The following is a 15,320-nucleotide window of genomic DNA, read 5'->3' as shown; positions in this document are numbered from 1 at the left end:
TAAACCTTCGGGATTGATCATCCCCGCTCCAGTTGCATCACATTGCATTATTGGATTCATCGTATTATTGCAACTCAAACCATCAATTTTTTTCTTTAGTACCTTTACCTGACTTGCCAACATAACAACTACATCCATATAAGGGTTATTTTGCGATCTAGAATTATTACCCATAAAGTTGACTTGCTCATGCTCCATGTTAGAATCGAAGGGAAAACATTCTGGATTGATCATCCCTGCTCCAGTTGCATCACATTGCATTACTGGATTCATCGTATTATTGCAACTCAAACCATCAATTTTTTTATTCAATGCTTCTACCTGACATGCCAACATAGCAACTGCTTCCATATTAAAAACACCGGTTGCCTTGATCAGTTTTGTCCTTATGACTTGACACTGATACTTATTCAATGTTATCTCCTCAATAAGTTCTTGCGCTTCCTCAGGTGTCTTATTATTCAAGATTCTGTCAGCTACTACATTACTCATCTATCTAGTCGAGGGATTCAAACCATTATAAAAGGTTTGAACTTGTAACCACAAAGGTAACTCATGATGAGGGCACCTTCTCAACATATCCTGAAATCTCTTCTGTGCATCATACAATGTCCAACTCAATTTGAGTAAAGGAAGAGATGTCGTTCCTTAACTTAGCAGTTTTAGCCGGTGGAAAATACTTCAACAAAAAATTTTCAATCATTTGCGCCCAAGTAATGATAGGACCCTGTGGAAGTGAATTCAACCACTATTTTTCCTTGCTCCTCAAAGAGAATGGGAACAACCATAAGCAAATGGAATTATTAGTAACGCCGTTAATCTTGAATGTGCCGTAGAGCTCTAGAAAGTTAGCCAAATGAGCACTCAGATCTTCAATTTGCAGCCCGTCAAATTAAACATATTGCTGAACCATTTGAATTGTAATCGGCTTGATCTCAAAATTATTTGCAGCAATTGTTGGTCTGACAATACTTGGTTCAGCCCTAATTAGAGTAGCTTAGCATAATCATACATAGTTCGAGGAGCAAGATGTTTAAGAGGTTGTTGATTATTTTGATTATTTTCCATGTCCACAGTAATATCCTTTTGCTCTTGATCGTCTACTAAAATATGTTGATCTTCTCTTGCTTCTTGAACTTCTCTCCGATTTCTATGAGCAATTTTTTTGATCTCACTATTATAAATTGACAGTTCCAATGAGTTTCCTATAGTCATAAACCAAAAGAATCTATCTGAATCAAACAAACAAAAAATTAAAATGAAAAAATTAAATTAAAAACAAAAATATGAAAATAAAAATAAAAAAATGGCTAAATTAATAGAAATAAAGTTTTCCTAATATTTTAGTCCCCGACAACAGCGCCAAAAAATTGATTGCAGTTGTAAACTAAATAAAAATCTGACTAAGGTAAGTGTAACGCCCCCTAACCCTATACCGTCATCGAAACAGGGTTATGAGACATTACCAGTCAGTACAATCCAATTTCGGTCATTAATTAAAATAAATAGTTACACACATCCTAGTTTTAAGATGTCGTCCCTTTAATGGGCCCTCGCGGTCCAATATGAATAGTAAATTCAATTCGGGACTAATTTAGAATCACTACGAATTTTTAGTAAATTTCAAAATTCATACTACATACCGTTGCCAACCATAATTTACTCATTTCATGAGTACATCTACAACCTAAATTACTCTCATAAAACATCCTAGGTACATGCCATTACCAATAGTTAACACACTTTACCTTAATGAATTCGGGATCGAACTGGGATGCTGATTCAACGTTCTATCTTTACTAGACTGCATGACGAAACAAACCGTCTGTTGAGTATGGTATACTCGATGGTATTTCCATAATCCGAACACTTAATAATATAACAATTAAACTTAAAATCACAATAACAATTATAAGTATTCATTTATTTGTTTTATAGATAAAATTTCAATTACTTACCATATAAATTCTATACAAGTCATATAACAAACACAATAACATATTTGTTCAATTCTTTTCATTTACTTACCGTATAAATTCTATACAATATATTCACAATTCACTTGTTTTCACACTTTACTTCTTAACAATATACCATTTTAATTCATTCTAACATCAATCATCATCCATTTGAACTTCACTCATTTCATGAACCTTTTGGTTCATGTTTTCAATCTCATATCTCAATTTCAATTCTCAATTCAATTTCTCATTTTATTCCAATAGCTCTGTAACACCCCAAACCCAGCCTAGACGTTATGACCGAATCTGACGTGCCATATTGGAGTTGAAAACCCACGTTCCGTTTTAGTGTTTTAAAACCATATATTTTGTTGAGTTAACAAAGTGTATAGAAATTGGGCACCGGTAGGTATCCGAGAGAGGAGGTGAGCCATGAAGGCTACTTAAGTACCAAGCTCTTTAATTGGATCCAATCCTGACATGCCCACAACCATAGCCACACTTTGTTATATCGAGTTTAAATTTGTTTAAGTGGGCGTCTTTGATAAATCGATTAATCGTGGTCTTTGAGATATTTTGAAAACAAGTATCATTTTGAAAACACGTCCTAAGTCTAGCCCATTTGAATAATTATTAACCAATTTTAAAGTTATTAAAATTAAAATAATTAGAAAAGAAATAAAAGGAAAGTTAAAATTGGCCTTATTACAACCCAAAAATAAATAATAATTAAAGGAAATTAAATGAAAACCAACACTTATTTAAAAGCCCAAAGATGATCACCGTGGCCACTCTGAATCCCTCCGCCCAAGTCCCCACATCAAGGCTCACTGCAAGGTTAAGGAAAGGGGTGAGTTTGGAAACTCGATGTGCAACAAGCCCTTTCGAGCCCAAAACAATAACGACTGTTAGGTCTAAGCCCAAATCAATCTCAATCATGCACTGGGCAGTAGCCCTTTTCATATTTCATATTTCATATCTTGGGCGAAGCCTTTTCATATTTCATATTCTTGGGCGAAGCCTTTTCATATTTCATATTCTTGTCAAGCCTTTCTCAGAAGCAGTATGGCCCTTAGGCCCATTTTATAACACATGTAATGTCAAATGAAAGAATGCAACCCATTTGGGAGACTACTCAACCCACCATCCGCTACTCTCCACCCGTACCAACCAACACACCATGTGGGATTAACTCGACCCACCCCGCCATAACTCTCCTTTGGCGGCATAGTGCTTTATCATATAACCGAGGCCTAGCCTCTTTTAATAAGCGGGTCAAAAGCCCTTTTAATAAGCGGGGCATAAGCCCTTTAATAATGGGGCATAAGCCCTTTTGATAAGCAGGGCATAAGCCCTTTTGATAAGCAGGGCATAAGCCCTTTAATAAGCGGGGCATAAGCCCTTTTGCACTTCCTCCATCCATATAAATTCCCAACCCAATGCATTTATGAACATCTCATGTGCATATCATACATATCATGTGCATATCATACATGTCATGTGCATATCATACATATCATGTTTATCAAAATCCCATGCATTAAGATCATACATAAACCCTAGGGGTATAATGGTCATTTTTACCTAGGGGCAAAACGGTCATTTTCATATTATAAGGGTAATCTCGTAATTTTACCAAAAATTAGGGTTTCCATGTTCATTAACGATTACTAACAATCCATGGGTGCAAGCAGTGATTACGGCCCATTTTAGCGAAATCGAGTTATTGGGCCTAAAACCCTAATGGGCCCTACTTAGCCAATTACGTCGTCTAGGCCCACTTAGCCTATATTCCATAACGGTTTTAACGGTCTTATCATGCAATTTAACGATTTACATTTTCTACCAATTTTACCCAAATGGGCTCGAAAGCCTATTGGGCCCTATTGCGACCCTCGAGGCCCAACTTACCGTGAATGCCAAAAATCACGTTCTTACCGTTTCAATGTTTCCGATCATAATCTCATCGATTCTAACTAACTAGTGAGCGTTAAGCTTGCTCACAAGTCCTCGAAATGCCGAAATTTGGCATTTGACTTTTCGGCATTCATCGCTTTAAACTATGAAAAGGGTTCGTTACACACGATTTGCGATATTCCTTGACGAGATCTCCTATGCGATTTCTCCTATAATCAACCACTTATAGATTAGACCATGTTAATATTAAACCAAATCGAAAACTACCTATTATCATCACTTACACATTCGCCACCATCCACAATGGCCCTTGGGTTCATACCTTTGCCGAAGTTGATGACTATATTTAGTCACTCCGATGATCCAAGCTTTTCACACACTCCTCGATCGGTAGCCTTTAATAATCACTAGCACCAACAAACCAAATAACACCAAAACCCTTTTAGCCTTAGTCGACGGAGGGTTTTCACTTTTCTTAAACCACAAGATACAAATGGAAAGAAGGTTGAATACTTACCAAGAGATCTACTCATTGAAGAACGTTCCAAATACATTCCTACCCCATATCCGTTGTGAATCCAACTTAAACGTGCGTGAAAATAGATCTAAATATTAATTCCCAAATCACTAAAATATGAAGCTTTGACTTTTCAAAAAATATTAATCTAAGCTATTACGAGGTTAGTACACACATTACGGGTTGAAGTTGAAACGTTTCCATAATCAATCACCTCGATAACCACCACATCACTCAAACTTAACTATTCCAATATCAATATATGTAAATCCTAAGCACATCACCATACGGAACATAAGGGCATATTCATCATTTTACCATCAGGGTATTTTGGTAGTTTTACAAATTGAGGTATTACGGTAATTTCACAACCCAAGGGTATTTTAGTAATTTTGTAAATCGAGGTAAAACAGTGAATTACAGAAATCAAGGGTAAAACAGTAATTCTATAAATCGAGGTAAAATGATAATTACGTAAATCGAGGGTAAAACAGGTAATTCTATAAATCGAGGGTAAAACGATAATTATGTAAATCGGGGTAAAATGGTAATTATGTAAATTAGGGTAAAAGCGGTAATTCTATAAATCGAGGGTAAAATAGTAATTACATAACCGAGGGTAAAGCGGTAATTACAGAAATCGAGGGTAAAAGCGGTAATTTTACAAATCGAGGTAAAAGCGGTAATTCTATAAATCGAGGGTAAAATAGTAATTCTGTAAATCAAGGGTAAAACGGTAATTCTATAAATCGAGGGTAAAACGGTAATTCTGTAAATCGAGGGTAAAATAATAATTCTGTAAACTGAGGGTAAAACGGTAATTCTGTAAATCGAGGGTAAAATAGTAATTCTATAAACTGAGGGTAAAACGGTAATTCTGTAAATCGAGGGTAAAACGGTAATTCTGTAAATCGGGAGTACTTTGGTAATTTTACAAGTCGAGGGTATTTCAGTAATTGGTAAACTAAAGTATTCTAAACATGGATAAAATACGAATGGGCCTAAAGCCTATTCTCGGCCCAAATGGGCCCACACGCTCGTGTGGCCCTTTTAGCCCAAACCTAGCCACAAATATTAGATTCACCTAGCCTAGCCCAATATTTACTACACAATCAAACAACTTATCCAATTGGACTTATAGGCCCATTAGGCCCACATGACCCCTTTCGACCCATCGCGGCCCGAAGTAGCCATCCTACAGCTAGAGTAGCGAGAAAATACACACCCGATAGGAGACTGGAGTTAATCCACGCTCCGAGCACTCTTAGCCGACGCCCAACCCAAACGAGCACGCCATACAGCGAAAGAGATCAGCCAAGAAAGGTGCCTTTACTCTCCTCATGGTTCCCTCTATTTAAAGCCAACTTTGTATCCACTCTTATGTTAGCTTCTCGATGTGGGATCCCTCCAACATTAGAGTTTAAATTCAACACCAACTCTTGCCGCCCCCTGTTAGCAAAATAAATGCTCTTTGCTTGCCATGGGATTCGAACCTATGCCTCCCCTTAAATGCTCCACACGCTACTTGCCACTAAGCCACAAGGCTTTTTGTGTCATATTTTATCCCCAATTAATTATAAGGTCTAAAGGCCAAAGTCCGGTTCCTTTAAAAAAAACAAAATAAATTGCAAGAGCCAAGGCTTCAACCCAGGCTCCCATACAACCTTAATGACACCACAACCACTAGACTACAAGCTTCCTTGAGTCATTTATTTAACACAATAATTTAAAAACCCTCATCCAAGCATCCGTGTTTTTTTCACTTAATACCAAAATTTTGCTAAAGCCCAAGTTTGAACCCAAGATTTCTCCAACACTTCTCAAAGCCATTAACCACTAATAGCAAACATTTAATTGTTTCATTTCATTGCACAATTAAATACCTATATACAACCTCCTTACGGACCCCCACTCAAGGCCCAATACTTCTAGGCCCAAATTCGGGGTGTTACAAGCTCAATCAATCAAATTCACTCAACTTATCTTTTCACTTATTTACCCCTATTAACAAGACTCGGACCTTGGCAGATACTCGGATCCAACCAAACACACCAATATGGCACCCAGTGCCTCATCGGATAGTTTGAAGCAATATTTGACACCCAGTGTCTCATTGGCCTAGCCGAAGTAAAGTTGGTACCCAGTACCTCATCGAATCTATCCGAAGAAATATAGTGACACCTAGTGTCTCATCGACTCGAGGTCGAAGAATCCTGAACACTTCCAATCCTATGGCATGCCAACTATGTCCGACTCACCCGATCATTTGTTAATAGGGTATTCAATTCACTTTCAATTTTTTCAATCAATACACATTTTAATTAATCACATAAATTCATAATTCAATACAATTCAATTCACTTTTCAATAACAAATATCCAAATATCACAAATCTCATATTTAAAATTTTCAAACAATTTACATTTCAATCCAATTCAAATAATCAATATATATTCAATATTCAATATATATATCTATATATATATCGCCAATTCAATCAATATAAATTCAATAAATTCATCACATACTATATCAATCTATTTCATTTGCAAAACACAATAATTCTTACTTCAAAACACTTAATATACATATTAAGAAATAAATTCAACAATTAAGTATTAGGTTCGGATTATAGAAATACAAACCGTAATTTTCGAGCTAACTCCGTTGACTTTGTCTTGTCCTTTCTTAGCCGAGATTTACGGTACCACATTGACTACGAAATTAATACAATTCATAATCATTAATACATTACTAATTCATATCTTGAGTTATAGAATTCTAAATTAAGATCCGCTAATTTTTCCTGAAACTAGACTCACAAATCTTCTTACAATAAAATTTTCAGAATTTTTGGTTTAGCCATTAAGTACAGTTTATTCTTTAAATTCACCCTATTCTGCTGTCTAACAGTTTCGTCCCTTCTTCACTAAAAATTAATTATCTCACAGTACAGAACTCGGATAACATTCTCATTGATTTCTAATGAAAATAGACTCATTAGGGATTCTAAACATATAACTTTAAGCCTCTAATTATTTTATTCAATTTTGGTGATTTTCCAAAGTCAGAACAGGGAACCCGAATTCATTCTGACCTTGTCTCACAAAATTTATTATATCTCATAATTTACAATTCAATTGCTTATATAGTTTCTTCTATAAGAAACTAGACTCAATAATATTTAATTCTATATTTTATTCATCCTCTAATTCAATTTCTACAATTTTGATGATTTTTCAAACTTAGACTACTGCTGCTGTCCAATACAAAATGTTGATTTACTTTAATTTCAATTTAATTCTAACTAAATTCACTTACTTTTCTATCTTAATTCATACTTTATTTCTACTCAATTTTTAACCAAACTTAGACATAATTATCTATTTTTCATCATAAAACCATAATTTCAAAATTCTTCCAATTTAGTCCTTAAAGCATAAAACTTATGAATCACTTTACAATTCAATCCTTATATCATTTCTAACTTGAATTTCTATCAATTTAGCCCTTAATTCATCATTTTATTTAACATGGACAATATCTAGAAATCTAATAACTTCAAAATATTAACTTAATTTCATCAAAACTTTGTTCTAAAACTTCTAAAACATCAAAATTAAGTAAAAATGGCTAAATTGACTTACCAATTAAAGTTTAAAGCTTCAAAACATCAATTTTCCCTTTTCTCCCTTTCTTTCTTTCTTTCCTTTCTTTCTCCCCTGTTCTTCTCTGTTTCGTTTCCATTTCATTCTGTTTCTTATGTCTATATATAATATAATATAATATAATTAAAACATAAAAAAAAATCTTAGATTTTCTTCACGGTACACCGCCTCACTTAGGACAAATGGCATAATTGCCATTTTGGTCCTCTTCATTTTCTTTTAATCTACAATTTAACTTTCATCCTATATTTAATTTAGTCCTTTTTCTTAATTACTCTTCATTAAATTAAATTCACTTAATTAAACTCTAATTAACCACTCATTTTACTTAGTAAATATTTTTAATAAATATTTACTGAATCCGTTTTCGAAATGGAGACCGAAAATACACTTTTTGATAGCAGTAAAATTTGGGTCGTTACAATTCTCTCCCCTTAAGAAATTTCGTCCTCGAAATTTGCCTAAAAGAGAGGTGGGGGTTCATTGATCTCACTTGTTTCTTTCGGTTCTCGTATGTTTCCTCAATATCATGGCTTCACTTACTCAGCGAGTATCTCAACAGCTTTTTCTCCGTCGATAAATCATATCAAATCTCATTATTCTTTGTCGATATAACATGTAACAAATCTGATCTATATCATTTTCGAGCTTCAAATCGGGAAAATTATCATAAACTTTCGTAACCCGGAAGCAAAACCAAGCAATAATTTACCGATCCGACTTTTCTACAACTTCACATGGCCCAACGAATAAGAATTCAATTTCTTTTCAACTTTGATCTTCAAAATTTTCTTTCAAACTGAATCTTTAAGAAATATCATATCACTAACAAAATACTCAATATCCCAACGTTTCAAGTCCACATATGATTCTTATCTGTCAAAATTACTTTCAATCTATCTCGAATCACTTCCACTTTTCTTCAATTTCACGAATTAAACAACTCTGCATATTCTTTTTCTCACTGTATTTAATCAAATCCCATGCAATTTTACATCAATCATTATTCAGAACTTCATACAGTGTTGAAAACTATTATTACGCACCCAAAACTTCTTGTACTTGTTCTATAATCAGAGTATAAACCACGTATCTCAATCAGAAATAATAGAAACCACTATACCATGTAATCTGATAATCTCAGAAACCTAGATTTCAAACAATTATTGAGTAAGAAACTTATTTATACTAGAATAAAATATACAAGCTTCACCATACCTTCGATGATTACTCAAATACCGTCTTTCTTTTTCAAAGATCGAGATAATTCCAATTCAAACCCATAGAAATTATATCCCACTTCCATTCTGATATTCTTTCTAGTCATATGATAGCTCAAGATATCTCATATCGATATAAACATTTATATACAATTTCAAAGTACTACTTTTCTTTCCCGATCTTCAACACATCTTTCTCAAATCACTTGTACATCTTATTCTTCCAAAATGCATAGACATAGTACTACTATAATTTCATGCAAATTCTCCCATATAAGTTCGAATCTCTCTGTTCAGCTATTATTTCTAAATAGCAAACAACCATCATATCCAATCTGAAATGTTTAATCAAAATCATATACTATATCCATTTAATCGATAACTCATTACCATATTTCTAAGCTTCGAGATCTGCTGTAAAGAAGTCGGTTTAATTTTTTTATCTCTACCAAAATTGAACCATCTTCAAATGATAACAGTCAGATGTTCATAGCTCATAACACAAAACAAAGCTTTCAACTTGAATATACATACATTCATTGTCTTTTCGGATGATAATTAATTATCATATCTTGATCTTTTAATGCAAGAACAATAACTACCACTTCCGAATCAGGTATCAAATAATTCTTCCCATGTGATTCTAACATTTCGTAACATAAACCATTACTTCACTTTTTTTTTCTTTTTTTTTTTGCATCAAAACACTGGTATCCTTGTAAACCACAAGTTTCTTTATCGGATTTCAGACTGAACCAGAACTAGTGCTTCAGTTAACTGAGCTTTCAACTAATCAGAACCTTGCTAATGTCTATCAGATCATTCCAATTCCACATATTTCTGTAATAACCGACTAGTTTTACAAAACCTCTAATTTCAAATATATTTTTCACTATCATTTCAGTTACAAAATCTATAGCACATTCAACTTCTTCAATCAACAGTAGTTCGGGTAACTTTTCTGGAAACACATTAGAATTCTCTTGCACTATTGCCACTGATTTAAACCTTAACTTAAATATTTTAATATTCAATACATAAACAAGGTAAATACCATGACCCCTTTCCGGCATATATCTATGTTGGCATGTTCAATATCACAATAGACAATTAGCTCAATCTTCTCTGATTCAACAAAACATTTCATCATCTTGATCTTGCAACATATTATACTTCTGCTTATAATTTACCACCATATCACGCAGAATTAACCATTCCATTATTGAAATTATATCAAACAGTAAGAACATCAAATCGTTCAGAAAACAGTAGTATCATTATCAAACAGTTCCTGCAGATCTTAGCAGCCCATAAATACTAATCTGAAAAATTTAATGCTTCAACCCAAAATTCCAAAGAAACCCAACAGCAAATCTTTAATAGATCTTGAACTTATGTAATCATAGGAATAGTCAAACCAAGATCAATTTAAAATAATCATATTAGTGTCGATAAAGAAGAAAGTACCGTAATGACATCCGTAGAGATAAATCTTCTCATATATAATTAACATATACCACGGTGATGTTCATTCTCCGATTTTACAGTGAAGTCATTTGTCACACTTGACTTTCACTCGTATTTTTGAGATTACAGGGTAACCTACCTCTGTTAACTACATTACTCGGTCTTGAACTCTGAATAATGTTTTTTTTTTCTTCAAGCAATCACTAAGATAATAATCAGGAGAATCATGTCTAACACATATTCCATTCCTTATTCTATATTCTTCAGCTTCAGTCTTCATTTAAACCATCTTCAAACCATTTGTATCATATAGTTTCTATCGGAATATACCCTCGATATATTTATTTAATCAAACAAATTCCTTCATACACGTTGCAATTATATGATCCTGTTTAAGCTTCAAGAATTACGTATGTTTCGATCAAGAAATCTCGATGATATATATATTTTCTTTCGAACTCATCTCGGAAAATTTTCAAATAACCCTTTCTTAATCACAACATAATCAATGTTTCCTACCACTTTGGTAAGCTGAATCTTTTAACAGAATATCATACCCTTCTAACATTTAATCGGTGATCGAACAATTCATTTACAATCCAGATAATATTCTCTAACCAGTTTCAGTTTCTTTCAAGATCATTCTTAATCGTAATTCTCAATTCATCCGCACCATATATATACATGTCCAGATCATTAACAGTAGATAACTTACCCGTTCAGACAAACTCTATACCTTAAAGCACTTCGAGAACCGATTGAGAAACAGGAGGGGTAGATATCATAACAATTACAATTTCTTCTATTCACTGAAAAACATCAGTTATAATTCTAAATAATTATGTATCATTTTTTTATATTATTTCATCAGTCATCATTCAGTAATTAATTACCCATTGAGTTTATACCCAGTGTTGTTGATTCAGTTTTCATCTAATTCACGAGACTATTCGTCTCTAGTACACATTTAATAATCAATACCATTGATATTTTTGTCTAACATTTTCACTATAAAACAATACCAAACAAATATATCAGCATCCGATCCCGACACAATTTCGACTCAATTATGGCATGTACCCCTAGACTCAATTCCGAGTTCGATTTAGTCCGAGAATCGGCTAAACCTGAATAGCTCTGATACGACTAAATGTAACGCCCCCTAGCCCTATACCGTCATCGAAACAGGGTTATGAGACATTACCAGTCAGTACAATCCAATTTCGGTCATTAATTAAAATAAATATTTACACACATCCTAGTTTTAAGATGTCGTCCCTTTAATGGGCCCTCGCGGTCCAATATGAACAGTAAATTCAATTCGGGACTAATTTAGAATCACTACGAATGTTTAGTAAATTTCAAAATTCATACTACATACCGTTGCCAACCATAATTTACTCATTTCATGAGTACATCTACAACCGAAATTACTCTCATAAAACATCCTAGGTACATGCCATTACCAATAGTTAACACACTTTACCTTAATGAATTCGGGATCGAATCGGGATCTTGATTCAACGTTCTATCTTTACTAGACTGCATGCGGAAACAAACCGTCTGTGAGTATGGTATACTCGTGGTATTTCCATAATCCGAACACTTAATAATATAACAATTAAACTTAAAATCACAATAACAATTATAAGTATTCATTTATTTGTTTTATAGATAAAATTTCAATTACTTACCATATAAATTCTATACAAGTCATATAACAAACACAATAACATATTTGTTCAATTCTTTTCATTTACTTACCGTATAAATTCTATACAATATATTCACAATTCACTTATTTTCACACTTTACTTCTTAACAATATACCATTTTAATTCATTCTAACATCAATCATCATCCATTTGAACTTCACTCATTTCATGAACCTTTTGGTTCATGTTTTCAATCTCATATCTCAATTTCAATTCTCAATTCAATTTCTCATTTTATTCCAATAGCTCAATCAATCAAATTCACTCAACTTATCTTTTCACTTATTTACCCCTATTAACAAGACTCGGACCTTGGCAGATACTCGGATCCAACCAAACACACCAATATGGCACCCAGTGCCTCATCGGATAGTTCGAAGCAATATTTGACACCCAGTGTCTCATCGGCCTAGCCAAAGTAAAGTTGGTACCCAGTACCTCATCGAATCTATCCGAAGAAATATAGTGACACCTAGTGTCTCATCGACTCGAGGTCGAAGAATCCCTGAACACTTCCAATCCTATGGCATGCCAACTATGTCCGACTCAATTTCGATCTTTGTTAATAGGGTATTCAATTCACTTTCAATTTTTTCAATCAATACACATTTTAATTAATCACATAAATTCATAATTCAATACAATTCAATTCACTTTTCAATAACAAATATCCAAATATCACAAATCTCATATTTAAAATTTTCAAACAATTTATATTTCAATCCAATTCAAATAATCAATATATATTCAATATTCAATATATATATCTATATATATATCGCCAATTCAATCAATATAAATTCAATAAATTCATCACATACTATATCAATCTATTTCATTTGCAAAACACAATAATTCTTACTTCAAAACACTTAATATACATATTAAGAAATAAATTCAACAATTAAGTATTAGGTTCGGATTATAGAAATACAAACCGTAATTTTCGAGCTAACTCCCATTGACTTTGTCTTGTCCTTTCTTAGCGAGATTTACGGTACCACATTGACTACTGAAATTAATACAATTCATAATCATTAATACATTACTAATTCATATCTTGAGTTATAGAATTCTAAATTAAGATCCGCTAATTTTTCCTGAAACTAGACTCACAAGTCTTCTTACAATAAAATTTTCAGAATTTTTGGTTTAGCCATTAAGTACAGTTTATTCTTTAAATTCACCCCTATTCTGCTGTCTAACAGTTTCGTCCCTTCTTCACTAAAAATTAATTATCTCACAGTACAGAACTCGGATAACATTCTCGTTGATTTCTAATGAAAATAGACTCATTAGGGATTCTAAACATATAACTTTAAGCCTCTAATTATTTTTATTCAATTTTTGGTGATTTTCCAAAGTCAGAACAGGGGAACCCGAATTCATTCTGACCTTGTCTCACAAAATTTATTATATCTCATAATTTACAATTCAATTGCTTATATAGTTTCTTCTATAAGAAACTAGACTCAATAATATTTAATTCTATATTTTATTCATCCTCTAATTCAATTTCTACAATTTTTGATGATTTTTCAAACTTAGACTACTGCTGCTGTCCAATACAAAATGTTGATTTACTTTAATTTCAATTTAATTCTAACTAAATTCACTTACTTTTCTATCTTAATTCATACTTTATTTCTACTCAATTTTAACCAAACTTAGACATAATTATCTATTTTTCATCATAAAACCATAATTTCAAAATTCTTCCAATTTAGTCCTTAAAGCATAAAACTTATGAATCACTTTACAATTCAATCCTTATATCATTTCTAACTTGAATTTCTATCAATTTAGCCCTTAATTCATCATTTTATTTAACATGGACAATATCTAGAAATCTAATAACTTCAAAATATTAACTTAATTTCATCAAAACTTTGTTCTAAAACTTCTAAAACATCAAAATTAAGTAAAATGGCTAAATTGACTTACCAATTAAAGTTTAAAGCTTCAAAACATCAATTTTCCCTTTTCTCCTTTCTTTCTTTCTTTCCTTTCTTTCTCCCTGTTCTTCTCTGTTTCGTTTCCATTTCATTCTGTTTCTTATGTTTATATATAATATAATATAATATAATTAAAACATAAAAAAATCTTAGATTTTCTTCACGGTACATCGCCTCACTTAGGACAAATGGCATAATTGCCATTTTGGTCCTCTTCATTTTCTTTTAATCTACAATTTAACTTTCATCCTATATTTAATTTAGTCCTTTTCTTAATTACTCTTCATTAAATTAAATTCACTTAATTAAACTCTAATTAACCACTCATTTTACTTCGTAAATATTTTTAATAAATATTTACGAATCCGTTTTTCAGAAATGGAGACCCGAAAATACACTTTTTCGGTAACGGTAAAATTGGAAATGGTGATTTGAGATCACTAAATTCGACAAATAAGATTGAACAAGATAGTAATTTAATATTTAGGAGTCAAGTAAGAATTTAGAAGAATTTGTGAAATGGTGAAATTAGTGAATTAAAAGAATTTATTAGGTCAAACGGGTCAAAAATGAGGTATCGAGACCTCAAAGTTGAAAATCGAGCTATAAATATTTTTAATAAATATTTACGAATCCGTTTTTCAAAAATGGAGACCCGAAAATATACTTTTTCGGTAACGGTAAAATTCAGGTCGTTACAGTAAGTGCACTTATCAATTAATATTATAGCTACGGTGAGCAAATATATTCTTTCCACGAGGACTAAAAGTACTAGTAATTACCGTTTTCTATTATTTAACCGATAAAATCGAGTGATTGATTAGAAAAAATTTAACCAAATTAATTAACTACAAACACAATAAAGAACAAAACATGAAAATAATCGAGTAAAGAACCAAG

General features: G+C 32.5%; 1 non-coding gene across 1 annotated transcript; it reads left to right on the top strand.

Moving 5' to 3' along the window:
- The first annotated feature begins 550 nt into the window (after window positions 1–550).
- Window positions 551–655, top strand: LOC128290754 (small nucleolar RNA R71). The gene has a single exon (XR_008280541.1). It is a non-coding gene; the product is annotated as a small nucleolar RNA R71 (small nucleolar RNA).
- Window positions 656–15,320: the final 14,665 nt, after the last annotated feature.

Source organism: Gossypium arboreum, chromosome 3, assembly GCF_025698485.1.
Source record: "Gossypium arboreum isolate Shixiya-1 chromosome 3, ASM2569848v2, whole genome shotgun sequence".
In the NCBI taxonomy this organism is placed as follows: Eukaryota; Viridiplantae; Streptophyta; class Magnoliopsida; order Malvales; family Malvaceae; genus Gossypium; species Gossypium arboreum.
This window is presented reverse-complemented; position numbering and strand designations above follow the sequence as displayed.